Here is a 13,941-nt window from a genome sequence, read left to right on the forward strand (position 1 = left end):
ATGTTTATATGGACACATATGAGAACAATGTGAAGAACTTGTATAACCTTATGTAAAATTTCAGAACCTTAGAAATTGAAAACGCATATCTAAGAGAATGTGTGAATTTGGGTATAGTTCCAAAACGTCTCAGAATTTGCAAATACCCAAATAATGTGATAGAAGGCACTGAATTTCACAAGGAACTAATAGATATTTTTAATCAATGTGGGTTAGAAGTGTTAAGAGTCGTAGTTAAACAACATGAAAAGCAGAAAACAATATTACACAAAACAAATTGAAGATGTTAACCGTAATCAAAGGGCTCAAACAGATGCCATATGCTGCCCGGTTAAAGAAACTCCAGCTCTACTTAGTGGCATACCGCCTGTTCAGAGGCGATCTGTGCCTGATGTATAAAGCCATGTCCAACCCGGAATTAATGGACATGCTGCACCTCAGAAAATCCAAATCCCATCGAGCTACGCGCTCGAGAGTCTTGAACCTCAGCACTGAAATAAATAGGACATGCTGGAGGGACAGATTCATAACCCAGAGGCTCCCTTTACTCTGGAATAAAATCCCAGTCCAGGTTAGGCAGAGTCCCTCATTGACTCTATTCAAGAGGAATCTTGATGAGTGGATGGGAGATCGTAGGTTTACCCCGGGTATCACTTCTGTGTCACTGTTAGACAGAGGCACAGTATACTAACCTCGAAAAAGGACATAGCAAAATAAATTTAAAATGGGTGGCGAAAGCCAAACACATTCTGGCTAGGCTTATAAATGCCCTAGGGCAGATAGCCTAGTATGAACCTACGAACCTATGAACATTACAAATGATCTTATGTTTACTATGGAAGTGGAAAGGGAGAAATATTTTAACATAAGAAAAAAGCTAGATGAGCAATGTACAGGGTTGATTAATAAAAAGTCAAAGAAGCTAGAAAGAGATATTTTTAGAATATAAAGAAAAAAAAAAGTATCCTAAACCCAAGGTTTCTAGGGATAGGAATGGTAGTAACAGTCAAAGTTACAATTTTAACTGATATGAGAAGAAAGATCAGCATGGAGGGGAATGGTATGAGACTAGTATAACAGAAGAAGAAGTTAATATGATTGACCATTTAGAATATCCCCCCTTCAAAGATCCAAGAGGTTAAAAAACAAAAATCTGCCTCAATATGTGTAGAACTACAACAACTGAAGGGAACAAAAGAAGGAACGAGGGGAAGGGGAAGGTATTAGTACAGTCCTCGAAAGCAATATAGTTGATCAAAACCAACAACAACTATAAATTCATGTAATAATTTTAATATATTTAATTATAGCAACATTAATCTTACAATAGAACGTTTTCATTTATCAAAAGGATTAAAATTTATTCTGCAGAGAAAAGGAGACTTAACTAGGATAACACTTGACTTTAAGATGCTAGTAAGGAAGATTAATTTAGAAATGGTAATGTCCTTTAACACACAGAAGGTGAACAATGAGGGTATTAAGAAGAAAAGTATATGTAACCCACCTCTTCACCCCAACTTAAAAAATTTAAAACAATAGTAGAAAAGGAATTAAGAAAGGTCTTCCACAAGGGTAAATATACATCCAACTTAACCATGGGAGAAAAGAAAGTTCTGGAAGAAATTAATAATAATGATAAAATTAGAGTGATGAGACCAGTCAATGGTGGAGGTGCAGTTATTATGGACATATTATATGAAGAAAAAATGTACAGCATTTTAAGAGACACTAATAAATATCCAAAAATGAAATAAGTATTTCCTATCAAAAATGTATTTAGCAATAAATGACATGTTAATTGAAGGCTTAATTAATTAATTAAGTTATAATTATATGAGACATGATAGACGTAGAATCCCCTCCATCTTTGGAATACCCAAAATGCATAAAAATAAAACTGATCCCCCTTTAAGACCCATAGTAGTGACAGAATGCTCAAAAACAGCCCCTATAGCTAAATATTTAGACAAAAAAGTTGAAAAAAGGTATGGGTGAATTAAACTGACATACTTAAGGGCTCATGGGATTTTTAAGGTGTGTAAAACAAGAAATTTATGCAGACAATATTATATTTGTTACTACTGATATAACTGATTTATTTACAAATATTCCCATGATAAAGAAATGGATTTTTTTGAGGAATCCTTAATACAAAATAAGAACTTACAACACAATGACTTCCTCGGAATTTAATTGAAGTAGTACTGAAGAACAACTATATATATTTTGGTGGAGAATTTTTTCAGCAAATAAAGGGTGTTGCTATAGGGGCTGCAAGTGCCCCCACATATGCAAACATAGTGTTAGCAGCCTGGGAAGAAAAATACATTCACCATTCAGAATATAAAAACTGCTGGGTACTATATTAAAAGTACCTAGATGATATTTGTATTTTTGACTGCTTCAGTAGATAAACTTAAAGATTTGCTTTTACAATTTACATACAATTTTTCCCACAATAGACTGAATTATTTAGATGTATTTATATATAAGCCTGACTGTGGGTTCAAATCTAAAATATATAGAAAAGAAACATTTTCAAACTCTTATCTTCATTATACAAGTGCTCATCCACCCCACCAAAAAAGAAGTGTAATAAAAGGACAATATGCCAGATGTAGCAGAATGACATCTAAGGAATAGGATTTTGAAGAAAAATTTAATTTTGTAGAGATGTTGGTTAAAGAGAGAGGATACCATGAGAGGTTAATACAAGAAGTTAGAAATGAAGTACAAGAAGGAAGAAATGAGAGATTTAAGCCTATTTTAGGAAGAACAAAACAAGAGAAGTAGTATGTACAAAGGAAACAAATGGACAACTAGAGAGCAGCTTTTATAATAGAATACAACGGAAATGCAAACAATGTTAAAAGCATTATAGAGAGAGAGTGGGATAGGTTTATTGTTTTAACATGTATAAATGAAGTAGCTGAGACACCAATTAAAACCATATTTAGAAAAGCACAAAATTTGAAGGACATATTAGAGCAAGACAAAAATAAAAGGAATAGTAAACAAGTAAAGAGAAAAGGAACATTTAAGTGCGGAACATATTCTCAATGTCCACACATTCTGCACAAAGAAGTGGTTAATATAAAAAGTAGGGACAAAAGAATAGAAGAAAATAAATATTCTAATTGTAATACAACTGGTATAGTCTACTTAACATTATGTGAAGTTCAGTGGTGGCTGGTGACTTCAAATCAAAGGGGGGCTGCAGGAGACAGCTGAATGGGTGGGGCCAATGGGAAGGGGTGCGGCCAAATAGAAAGGGGAGGAGCTATGCTCAAAACCACAAAAACTAAATATACTGCCCTGGGTGCCAAACCGTCATTATGAGAGTCCAATCAAGACAAAATGAAGTGTAGAAGAATAAAAATATTTCAATGCATTGGCTGCATGACAGCTTAATATCTAGATGGAAACAAAAAAGGTTGTGAGGCATGAAAAAATAAATTACTTTTTTTTTAAATAAATTAATGGAATGCCAGTCAAAATCAAGTATAAGAAAAACAAGCAGCACTCAACTCAAATCACTTCTTGCACTGCAGTTCTAATTATAATTTATATTCAGCTTTATTAAAGTACCAAGTAACATGCTGAAAGTAGAAATCTCTGATGCCCCCACTTGTAAAAATATTCCTTATCCAAAAAAAGACCTGCTGCCTGACATCTACTTGTTTCATGGGGAAAACATGATCAAAGTAAAAAATGAAAAGCAAACAAGAAATAAGCTCAAGATACATTGCTTAAAAGGATTACTGTACAGGTTATGGACCACACTGAAAGGATTACTGTACAGGTTATGGACCACACAATTGGCATTCTGTTTACAGGTAAAGCCTGCAGAGATGACTGAAAGTCTCCACGTGTAATGAGACTCTTAAAATAATGTAAGCCTGTCCTTTATTCCAAATACTGGCATATGCATTTCAATACCCAAGGCTTATACATTATCTAGTTAAGTATTCTCTATATGGCAACAGAAAGGCTTTCAATGTTGGCAATTCTTTAACAGTATGCTTATTAAAGCTTACTTGCATCTTGCAATCTCAGCCAAGCTTACCTAATGGTCATTAAAGTATTGCTACTTAAACACAGAGCAACAGGCACTTTGAGTAATAAGCATAAATCAACAGTACAAAAAATATGACAGAAACCAGACCATTCTGCAAAAATCAAGGACAGATGAAAAGCCACTCTAGTACTTGTGTCTACCTTGGATGGGGGAATACTCTGCACATTTACACTGCATAACTACTCTTTGCCTTGCTTCGACACATCCAGAGTCACTACATGGGGGAGTGGGGTGCAATAAGTATGTCACAGTTTAAAATATCTCTGGCTGACTTGTGATGGCCCTGACACATTTGTCATACCTCTCAACCTCAGAGCAAGGAATCTGGACAAAGCCATACAAAGAAATGGGACAAAGGCCCAAAAATAAGGACAATTTTTAAAATATTGCTCTTATAAACTTAGAAAGATAATAGAGGTCTTGCATTAGTATGAATTTTCTGAATGGTATGAAATCTGAAACGCAAATGTCTGTCATTATTTTCTAACTTCAGTCTTTAATGACTTGTCACTAATTTGCCAAAAAAACACAATTTTATGAAAAATGGACAAAAAATGTGATGTAAAAATATAAAATAGCAACACAATACAGCTGGGAACCTGTCAAAGAAGGGATACTTTAATATTAGTACTGCTAACTTGAGCAGCTGACAAAATAAAAGAATCTACATGCATTTCTGAAATAAAAGTAATCTAACTGATTATTACAGTTATTTCTTAATTATAAACCCTCCATGTTTTCTTCCAAAATTGCTATTTTGCGGAGGGATCATGAGGGGAAGAGCAACATTTTGAGCCAAAATCAGGGACAGTTGAGAGGTTTGACTATGCCTAATTCTATAAAGCAATTTATTTGCATGTACCTCTCAACCTGTTAATGCAATAAATCTGGGCAAGGCCAAATATATTGGGGGAACATATAAACAGTACTAAAAATTGCTCTGGTATAAACTGAGACAGTTGATAGAACAGGTCTTACTTTAGCATGCATTTTTCTGAAGGTTATGAAGTCTGAAACGCAGTGTGTCATTATTTAGTGACTTAATTCCTAAATGATTTGCCAGAAAAACACAAATTTTATGAGGAACAAACCAAAAATAAGAAGCAAAAAGTCTATTCATTCTTTGAAAATCTGGACATTTGGGAGGTATGGTTCAGCTGGGGCTGCCTAAGTTTGCCACCCTTCCCCCTCACAAAACCATGGTCGAATGGAGCCTCCCCCTGCAGCCATTCCAATGATCTATTACTTGGCTATTTCACTCCATTTACCATAAACATTAACATGCATACTGATTTACTTCTATGATGATTTGAACTTCATTTGAAAGTTTTATTTTACATTTTACAGCACAAACACTAAGACATCTGCTAAACAAACTTGGCATTAAAACTTCTCTGCCATTGAAACTCACATTCATCAAAACAACATTGAGACCCACATTCAAAGAAAATACATTTTACCCGTGGCAGATAAAGATTAATTCTGGGCTGTTTTCAAATCATAGGCCCCTTGCATATGAAACATACATGTGCTCTTTGATACACCTTCCTATTGCTTTGAACATTTTTCCAGTAAACAATGAAACAAAACGCATGCACCAATGACAAAACTGCCCAATTTAGAACATTTCCATCATAAAAGTCTACTCAAACTTCTACAGTCCACTATTATCAGTAAATATGCACAATTCTACAGTCCACCATTATCAGTAAATATGCACAATCTCTGAAGTAGTAAAAAAGTCATCTAAATAATTCCACATTAAATAAATCTGTAACAAAGAGGTTGCTGCTAGTAATCACCTTTATATTTCATGGTTTCATCGAAAAATAAAGTGTCTGATGCCCCTGAGGAATAAATTGCCTAAATTACATTAAAAATAAGCTAGTAATATTGCAATAGGAAATGGATGGCAAACTGATAACAGGCTCATAGTTAGTATCTTAACTTTCAGTACGGCAGCATTCACCCCTTATGGGAGTAGAACCAACAACCTTCTGCATCAAAAGCAAGTACACAACCTGTGGTGCTATTAGCAATGCGAGCTGATTTAGCATAGTCAGCACTCAACTTCTCTTCCTCAGCAGCTCTCAGCTCCTTGTAAAATCTACTCAATACTCAACTACATCTGAACTTCGCAGCACAAGAAATCTGGAAAAAGCCAAATTTATTGGGGTGGGTCAAAAGGGCAAAAACCAGGGACACATTAAACATTGCTTGTATAATCTTGGAAAGCTGCTAGAATAAAATGCTGTGTTACCACCATACATTTTACTGCCAAGGTCCCTGTGCAAAAGAGTCAGAACAACATACCACTATGCCAAATCACCTGCTTTGTGAAAGAAAAATGCTGTGTTACCACCATACATTTTACTGCCAAGGTCCCTGTGCAAAACAGTCAGAGCAACATACCACTACACCAAATCAGCTGCTTTGTGAAAGAGAGGAAGACTGAAACTTAAATGGCTATCATTTAATGAATTCAGTTCTCACCATAGCTGTCAACCTCTTAGCACAAAACACCTGGACAAACCCAGTAATGAGGGAATACAGCCCTCAAACATATTCAGTGAATTCAGTTCTTGCCATAGCTGTCAACCTTAGCACAAAAAACCTGGACAAAGCCAATAACAGGGTAATACAGTCCCAAAAATAAAGACACATTTCAAATAGTTATCTTATAAACTTAGAAAATTGCTAGAATAAAAGGTTGTGTTACTATATACTTATTGCTAGAATAAAAAGTTGTTTTACTATGCATTTTCTGAAGAATATGAAGTCTGAAATTCAAATGCCTGTCAATTTTACTTCTGACGGAACAAAAACAATTTTCAGCAGAGGCCCAGGGAGAAATACTGTAGACACATGTCTTTGTAAAATGGCAGGGCACCAGAGCAAATCCACACAAACACAGGGATAAGATGCAGACTCCACACAGAAGGCACCCCAGCCAAGAATCAAACCAGAAAACCTATAGCTGTGAGGCAACAATACTGCCACTGCACCATCAAATATGTAAGGAATTAAACATTCAGAAACCTGAAGTCTGAAATTCAAATGCCTGTCAATTTTATTTAACATTTGTTAATCAGGACAGTCTGACTTGGAACAAAAAAACAATTTTCAGCAGAGGCCCAGGAAGAAATAATGCAGACATGTCTTTGTAACATGGGAGGACACAAAAGCAAACCCACACAAACACAGGGAGAAGATACAGACCCCACAAAGACGGCACTCCAGCCAAGAATCAAACCTGAGAACCTGCAGCTGTGAGGCAACAATGCTACCACTGCACCATCAGATATCAAGCATTGCAACATTTACAAACCACAGATATTATGAGGAACAGATCAATTTTTTTTTACAAATGGTGGTGGGTAGGGAATTCACCTCTTTAACACCTGCATACAAGGTACAGGGTTCAAGCCTGAGGTATTCCCTACCACACCACCATGAGTCTAACCACCAGTATATTGCACCTGGGGCATTTACACACACACACACACACACACACACACACACACACACACACATACACACACACACACACACACACACACACACACACACACACACACACACACACACACACACACACACACACACAACCTGTAGCATAAATCCAAATCCCTAGTAGAATCTTTCCCTGTAGCATAAATCCAGAAAACCCGCCCGCGCACATCCCCGTCACGAGATCTTACACACACACAACCTGTAACATAAATCCAAATCCCTAGTAGAATCTTTCCCTGTAGCATAAATCCAGAAAACCCGTCGCGAGATCTTCCCTCGACGAGACTGCAGCAAACTCCAATCTACACCAGACTCTGCCCGTCGCGAGATCGACGCCTGATGAGACTGCAGCAAATTCCAGACTGCTGACGTTGCACCCCGATGCATTTTCCATGTTTCCCAGTCAGGACTGCTGCTGAGACAATCTGCGCATGCTCCAGACTGTCTCAGCAGCAGTCTGGACTAGTGCGCATGCGCGGAAGTCCGCAATTTTTAAACATTTTTTTTCTTTTTATTTATTTATTTTTCTTTGTTTTAAGTTTAGGGGGCTGCAGTCCGGCAGTCCAATAGCACAGGCCGCCCCTGGTGAAGTTTGCAAAACATTTTACATAAGAAAAATGGAACATCAGCTCAAGAAAAGAATATATGAACATTATTGTGAAATACAGACTAAAAATGAAAACAATGTTTTGTACAAACACACTAACTGTTGCACAAGGGCTAAGTTTTTATTTTTTATACTAGAGGGCATACAGAATGATTTAAGGGGAGGGTCACTGGAAACAAGAATAGAATACAGAGAGTTATGGTGGCAAATTACATTGGAAACCAATAAATTCCCAGGCCGTAATGAAAATATTTCTATAACCCCCACTTCTGAAAATGAGAGTTGCAAAGCTATAACAGATAGGGTTTAATATAATTGTAAGTCATAACATGTTGTATAATAGGTTTTTAACCACATAGATAAGTGGGACTAGCTTTCTTTGACTTTATATCATAAACAGTTAAATTATGTATGAGAATAGGTGTTTTAATATTCAGTTAAAACACAAATCATTTTGTTTGCTTTTAAATTAAATATGTTTTTCCACTAGATGGAGCTCTAACACTGATTATGAATACACTTAATGTGGCCATTATATTTTAAAGAATTTTAAGAGGTTGTTACACCTGTAAAGAACTGATTTTAAGTACCCATGTTTTGATATTAATGCTGTAATTTGTACACTAAAAATGTTTACTGAATAGGTTATGCGTATACTCATTCTTAGTTGTATGAAACAATATATTGCACTACATGAGTAAGCTAAACTTGATTTTAACGCCCATTGGGTTTGAGATAATTAAATGATTGATTTTATTGGGTAAAGGGACATTTAGGCATATATAAGGAAGAAATTATTGTGTGTTTATGGCATCTGATGAAGTCTTACTTAGAGATGAAAATTAGGTGTATAAGTTAAGCATTTATTAGAGTACGTGTTTTTACTGTGGCATTAATAAATGGACGTGAAGTGTTCACTGCTGGCAAGTTGGCATGTTTTCTCCTACTTGTTTCCTTTGTTTTGGAAAATTCCACATATCCATAGAGCTAAATGGGTAGAGTTATGGCCTCATTTGCAGTAGGTGCAGGGTTTGAGAACATGGAAGGGCAAGTAAGCATTTATTATTGAAACACAAATCATGCAAATTATTTTTAAATATTGGCCTGCTGTACTCAACTAATCTTTGCTAAGACCTGATAAGACCTGCTAAGCACTGTATAAACAAAATAACGGCTGTTAATATTTATGCACTGCTTGGCTGGTTTGCACACTGCTAAGCACTGCCAAGCATTTGAGTTTTCTCACTTCTCAGCTCAGCTGCACTGGTTTGCACAGTGCTAAGTGATGACGTGCATTTTTAAATGTTACCTAATGGCATGTAAGGGTGGGAAAACAGGCTATATTAAGCCCAATAGTCGGGAATACAGTGTAATCCATTGGAGTTCTGTCCCTGAAAGATACCATGGCAGGTGTTGGAGAGGGTTCGCACTTTTGGGTGCAGCGTTGGGGCATTCTGGAGTCCAAGATCATGGTCAGACTCCTTGTCAAAAACCATGTTAAACATTTGATGCACAGAGGTAAGCATGGCCCAGAGTGCAAGGCGGAGGCCTGGGACCGGCTGACAAGGGGCCTTACCAGTGCAACTGGTATCCCCCACACAGGTGAACAATGATGTCACCACCATGATGATCTGAAAAGATGGAAGGAGACTCTCTTGGGCACCTCGGTCCAAGAATTCTGGGCAGGGAATGTTCCACATGTATGTAAGTACATTTATGTCTGTTTCACCAATATCTAATATTGAATGTCTGCTAAACTGGTATGTATAATGGTGTGCTTCTCTCCCAACAGCTGCAGAGGAGAGGGCTCACAACATTGAGGCACATGCTGGGCGGTTGGCCAGGTTATGCCGTGAATGTGGTGAGTACAGATGAATTTTGCTATCTATAGACAAATAAGCAAGAAAGAGTAAAGCATTAACTGTGATTAGGAATAAACAGCAAAGATTGTATTGCAATTAATGTGGACTCACACCTGTACTGCAAAAAGTGCATACTGCCAACTATAGTGCCATAAGTAGGGAAGACCAAAGCATTAACTGTAATAAAGTATATATGTGATGACTGTGCCCTGGCCCAGCAATCAAGGAGCCTCAATCCTCATCACTAACACCAGGGAGGTCATCTCATAGAAGAGGAAAGGATAACAAATACACGCAGCAAAGTACAATTTCTCTTAAGTGCACACAGAGATCACAGTCAGTCTGGGGATGGTTGCTCCCTTGCTCCCCAGGTCCCCAGTAAGACTCCCCACTGGCACAGCTATAGGGTCCAGATCTCAGCCTAGCTGGCAAGCTAACCTCCAGTACCCTCTCTGTCCCACCAGTGCTTCGTGCCCCTGCCCAGGTAGCTGACACACCACACACACTTTGAGATAAGTATTTATACAACTTCACAGACACTCTTGGGAAAGGCTGACACAGATTATCTAGTTGTGCCCCTTTACCCAGACTATACAGTAGTAATTACTGCCACCAGCAGCTTAATAATTATCAGCTACCCAAAGGCCCTTGAAAGGGTGTCCAATTATTACTGTGCAATATTATTATCCAATTGGTAATGTGACTATTCAGTCTAAGGCTTATTAGAGTGGCTTATTACAATAAACTCTATAAATATGCAATGTACTCTAGAGCTTACTTATCTCTACATAAACCAGCCACAGGTATGGGTTTTTAATAATAAATAAATAATACACAAGACAATACTACTATACCACAGAGATATCTAAGAGTTCAGAGATTACACAGAAACTTAAAATAATACAGTAGGACAGGTCTGATGTCAAATAAAAACACTTAATCTAACTTTCTAATCTTTAGCTATTCTTAAGAGAAACCACAGTGCTACAATCCTACTTACACACATAAAGAGCATAACCAGTGCTGGGGTTGATGGTCCAATACAAAATACTTGCAGTCTCTCACTGAACAACAGTTTTTAAAAACACTAACAAACAGCTCTGCTAAGGCCCTCCTAAATTACATCATTTTGACACTTAGGTTTTCTCAGTATTCACATGACATCATTTTGACACTTAGTCTGGAGTTCCAAGGCAAACAAACTGCATTATTTAGCAAGCTAACACCTGCTCAGGAAACTACAACAATAAAAGACATTTCACATGTACACTCTAGCAATCATTCCTTAGGTTAAGACAATAGAAAGAATGTGTTCAGCCAGCTAGTTCAGCACCACCATTTAGATAATTGTAACTTCAAAGAACATTTGAAATGCTTGGCTTGGTTTTCCTTACAGCAGATGGCAATGTTGCAACAATCTTGAAGTTCACATTTTACAGTGTTTTCTTTCATTTAAGAACACAAGCCTGTATTTTACATTTATTTATACAAATGATAGAATTATGTATCACATTCTATTTGACTAGGCTGGCAGCCTTCACCCATCTTTCCCCAATCTTCACAATATGCAATAAAGTTTGCAGTGCAATAACTGTGGAATTACAGCTGTATTGCAGCACCTGCATAATGACAACTGTTGTGCAACAAAAAATTGAAACCCTACCAATAACTGATTGTAGGTATCTGTAATAAAGCATGTTGTGCACTGACTGTGGAAGTAGGGCTGTTTATGCAAGAAATCAATTATGACAACTGTTCTGCAATGAAAACACAAAATAATATTAGTGTCTGCATAAAAGTATAGCTAATAAAGTATGTTGTACAATAAGTGTGGAAGTAGGGCTGTTTTGCAAGAAATCAATTATTACAACTGTTCTTCAATAAAACATGACATTATCAGTACCTGCATGAAGGTATATCTAATAAAGTCTGTTGTGCAATAAGTGAAGGTTCAGAGCTGTTTTGTAAGGAATGAATTATGACAACAGTTCTGCAACAACACATACAACAATAGCAATAACACCAAGGTAAATTGCATACATCAGGATTGTCTTGTTTTCGCCATTGCATGTCAGCTACAAGCATTCAGGCTGTGAGGTACGGTACTGCAGTTATGACAGTGTACTAGCTGTAGACAGCAAATAATAATCCATAATCAGATATTGTTTGTTGACTTCACAGATATTTCAAGACACTAACAATATATTGTGTACACCTGCATTCTATGTAGTAATGTTTAGGTTACCTATTATCTCCGTCATGCTTGAATTTCATACATGTGTGTTCAACTGTCACTGCAGTCTAGTATAAAACTGTACTACTACTAACAGGTCATATTTTTGTGTCAGATGAGCTCTAGGCAAATATCAGTCAATTTGCAAGCAGCAGTGACTCAATAGCTCAGTTTGCTAAATGCTCTGTGTGAAGTACATTTTGCCACACACAGTCCAGGGTTTGAATCCAGTACACCATGTAGCACCAAACATTACAGTATCCATCATGTAATGTTAACAGATATTCTCTCCACAGGAACTACAGGTAAATGGGTGAAGTAGCCCATATTATGAGTAAATTATTGTGTATTGACATTCACAGACTGTTACAGTCATTACCAGGAATTTAAAAATATAGCATAAAATAAAGGAAATAAGTATAAGAATAATAAAATAAAATAAAATAAAATAAATAAAATGTATAAATTTTGGTATGGCTGCATGCCTGGAGTGTCTGTTAAAGGTTGCTGCAGACAATTAAAACATTTGATGATGATATCCTCTGCAGTCACTTCTATTGAGTTCTATCCCCATGGATAGTTGTTTACTTTCTGTACTGTACATATACATGTCTCCAAAGTGTCACGCTGTCGTGGAATGTAATTACTAATGCATAATCCCTCTGTCACAGATGTATCATTGACATGATTGTGTAAATAACAAAGTAACACTACATCAGCCTACAGTACAACTTGATAGTTATAGGTACACCTGATGTGCAAGCATTCTGTGTAGCTGTGTACCTGCAGTTGTTACTGCTTGGCCCATACTGTCCCATGCAGATAGCTTGAGAGGTATGTATGTGCTACAGCAGCTATAGGGCACTTTTACACATAAAGAAAAGACAGACCTGTAGAGTAGATAGCAGTACTGTTGTCAACAGTATAGCCTATAATGATAATAATGGACTGTATTGCTCTCTCTCCCCACCTTTATCTTCATATATTTATTTTTGTTATTAATTGGTTATGGTTTACTATTAACATATATTGTTCCATAAACTTTATTTTGAGGCATGTGTTTTATTATTATGTATTAAATGGTTGTATACTAACATAGCCTGTTGAATTACCCATTCTGTTGACATTATGCTGTAACTGTTACTGGCATGCTGTTAATATACTGACTGTTCTGTTATTTATTGTTGCGTTTCACATAATATGCTATGAAATGTACTGGAGTTATTTCCATTGTTCTGGCATGCTGTTATTACTAACAATGGTTTTGTTCATAACTAACCTGTATGTCTTGTTTACCTCCATAACTGCAGCATGTCAGGTTAGGCTGGTTCGTGCTGATCTGCCTACCCTACCTCAGCCAGCAATGGCATTAGGTCCCAGCACATCTGTGACCCAAGCCAGTGGTGGCCCCTCTGCTGGCCTAGCACCACCTTCGGGTGGAACTGCCTCAGGGGATGGGCCCCCCCCCCCCCGGAAGTGGTGGTGAAGGGGGTTGTCATGTGTCACACACCTCCACTGTCTGCTGTCTTCTCTGTCTGCAATTGCATCCTCTCGTACCCAACTTACCTCCCCCCATGTGCGAAGGCTATTGTGCATTCAATATTGTGAGGTCGACATTCTGCTTGGAGATTGTGGTACACTGAGC

The sequence above is a fragment of the Protopterus annectens genome, chromosome 16.part0 (genome assembly GCF_019279795.1).
Source record: "Protopterus annectens isolate FY-2018-M chromosome 16.part0, PAN1.0, whole genome shotgun sequence".
Lineage (NCBI taxonomy): Eukaryota > Metazoa > Chordata > Ceratodontiformes > Protopteridae > Protopterus > Protopterus annectens.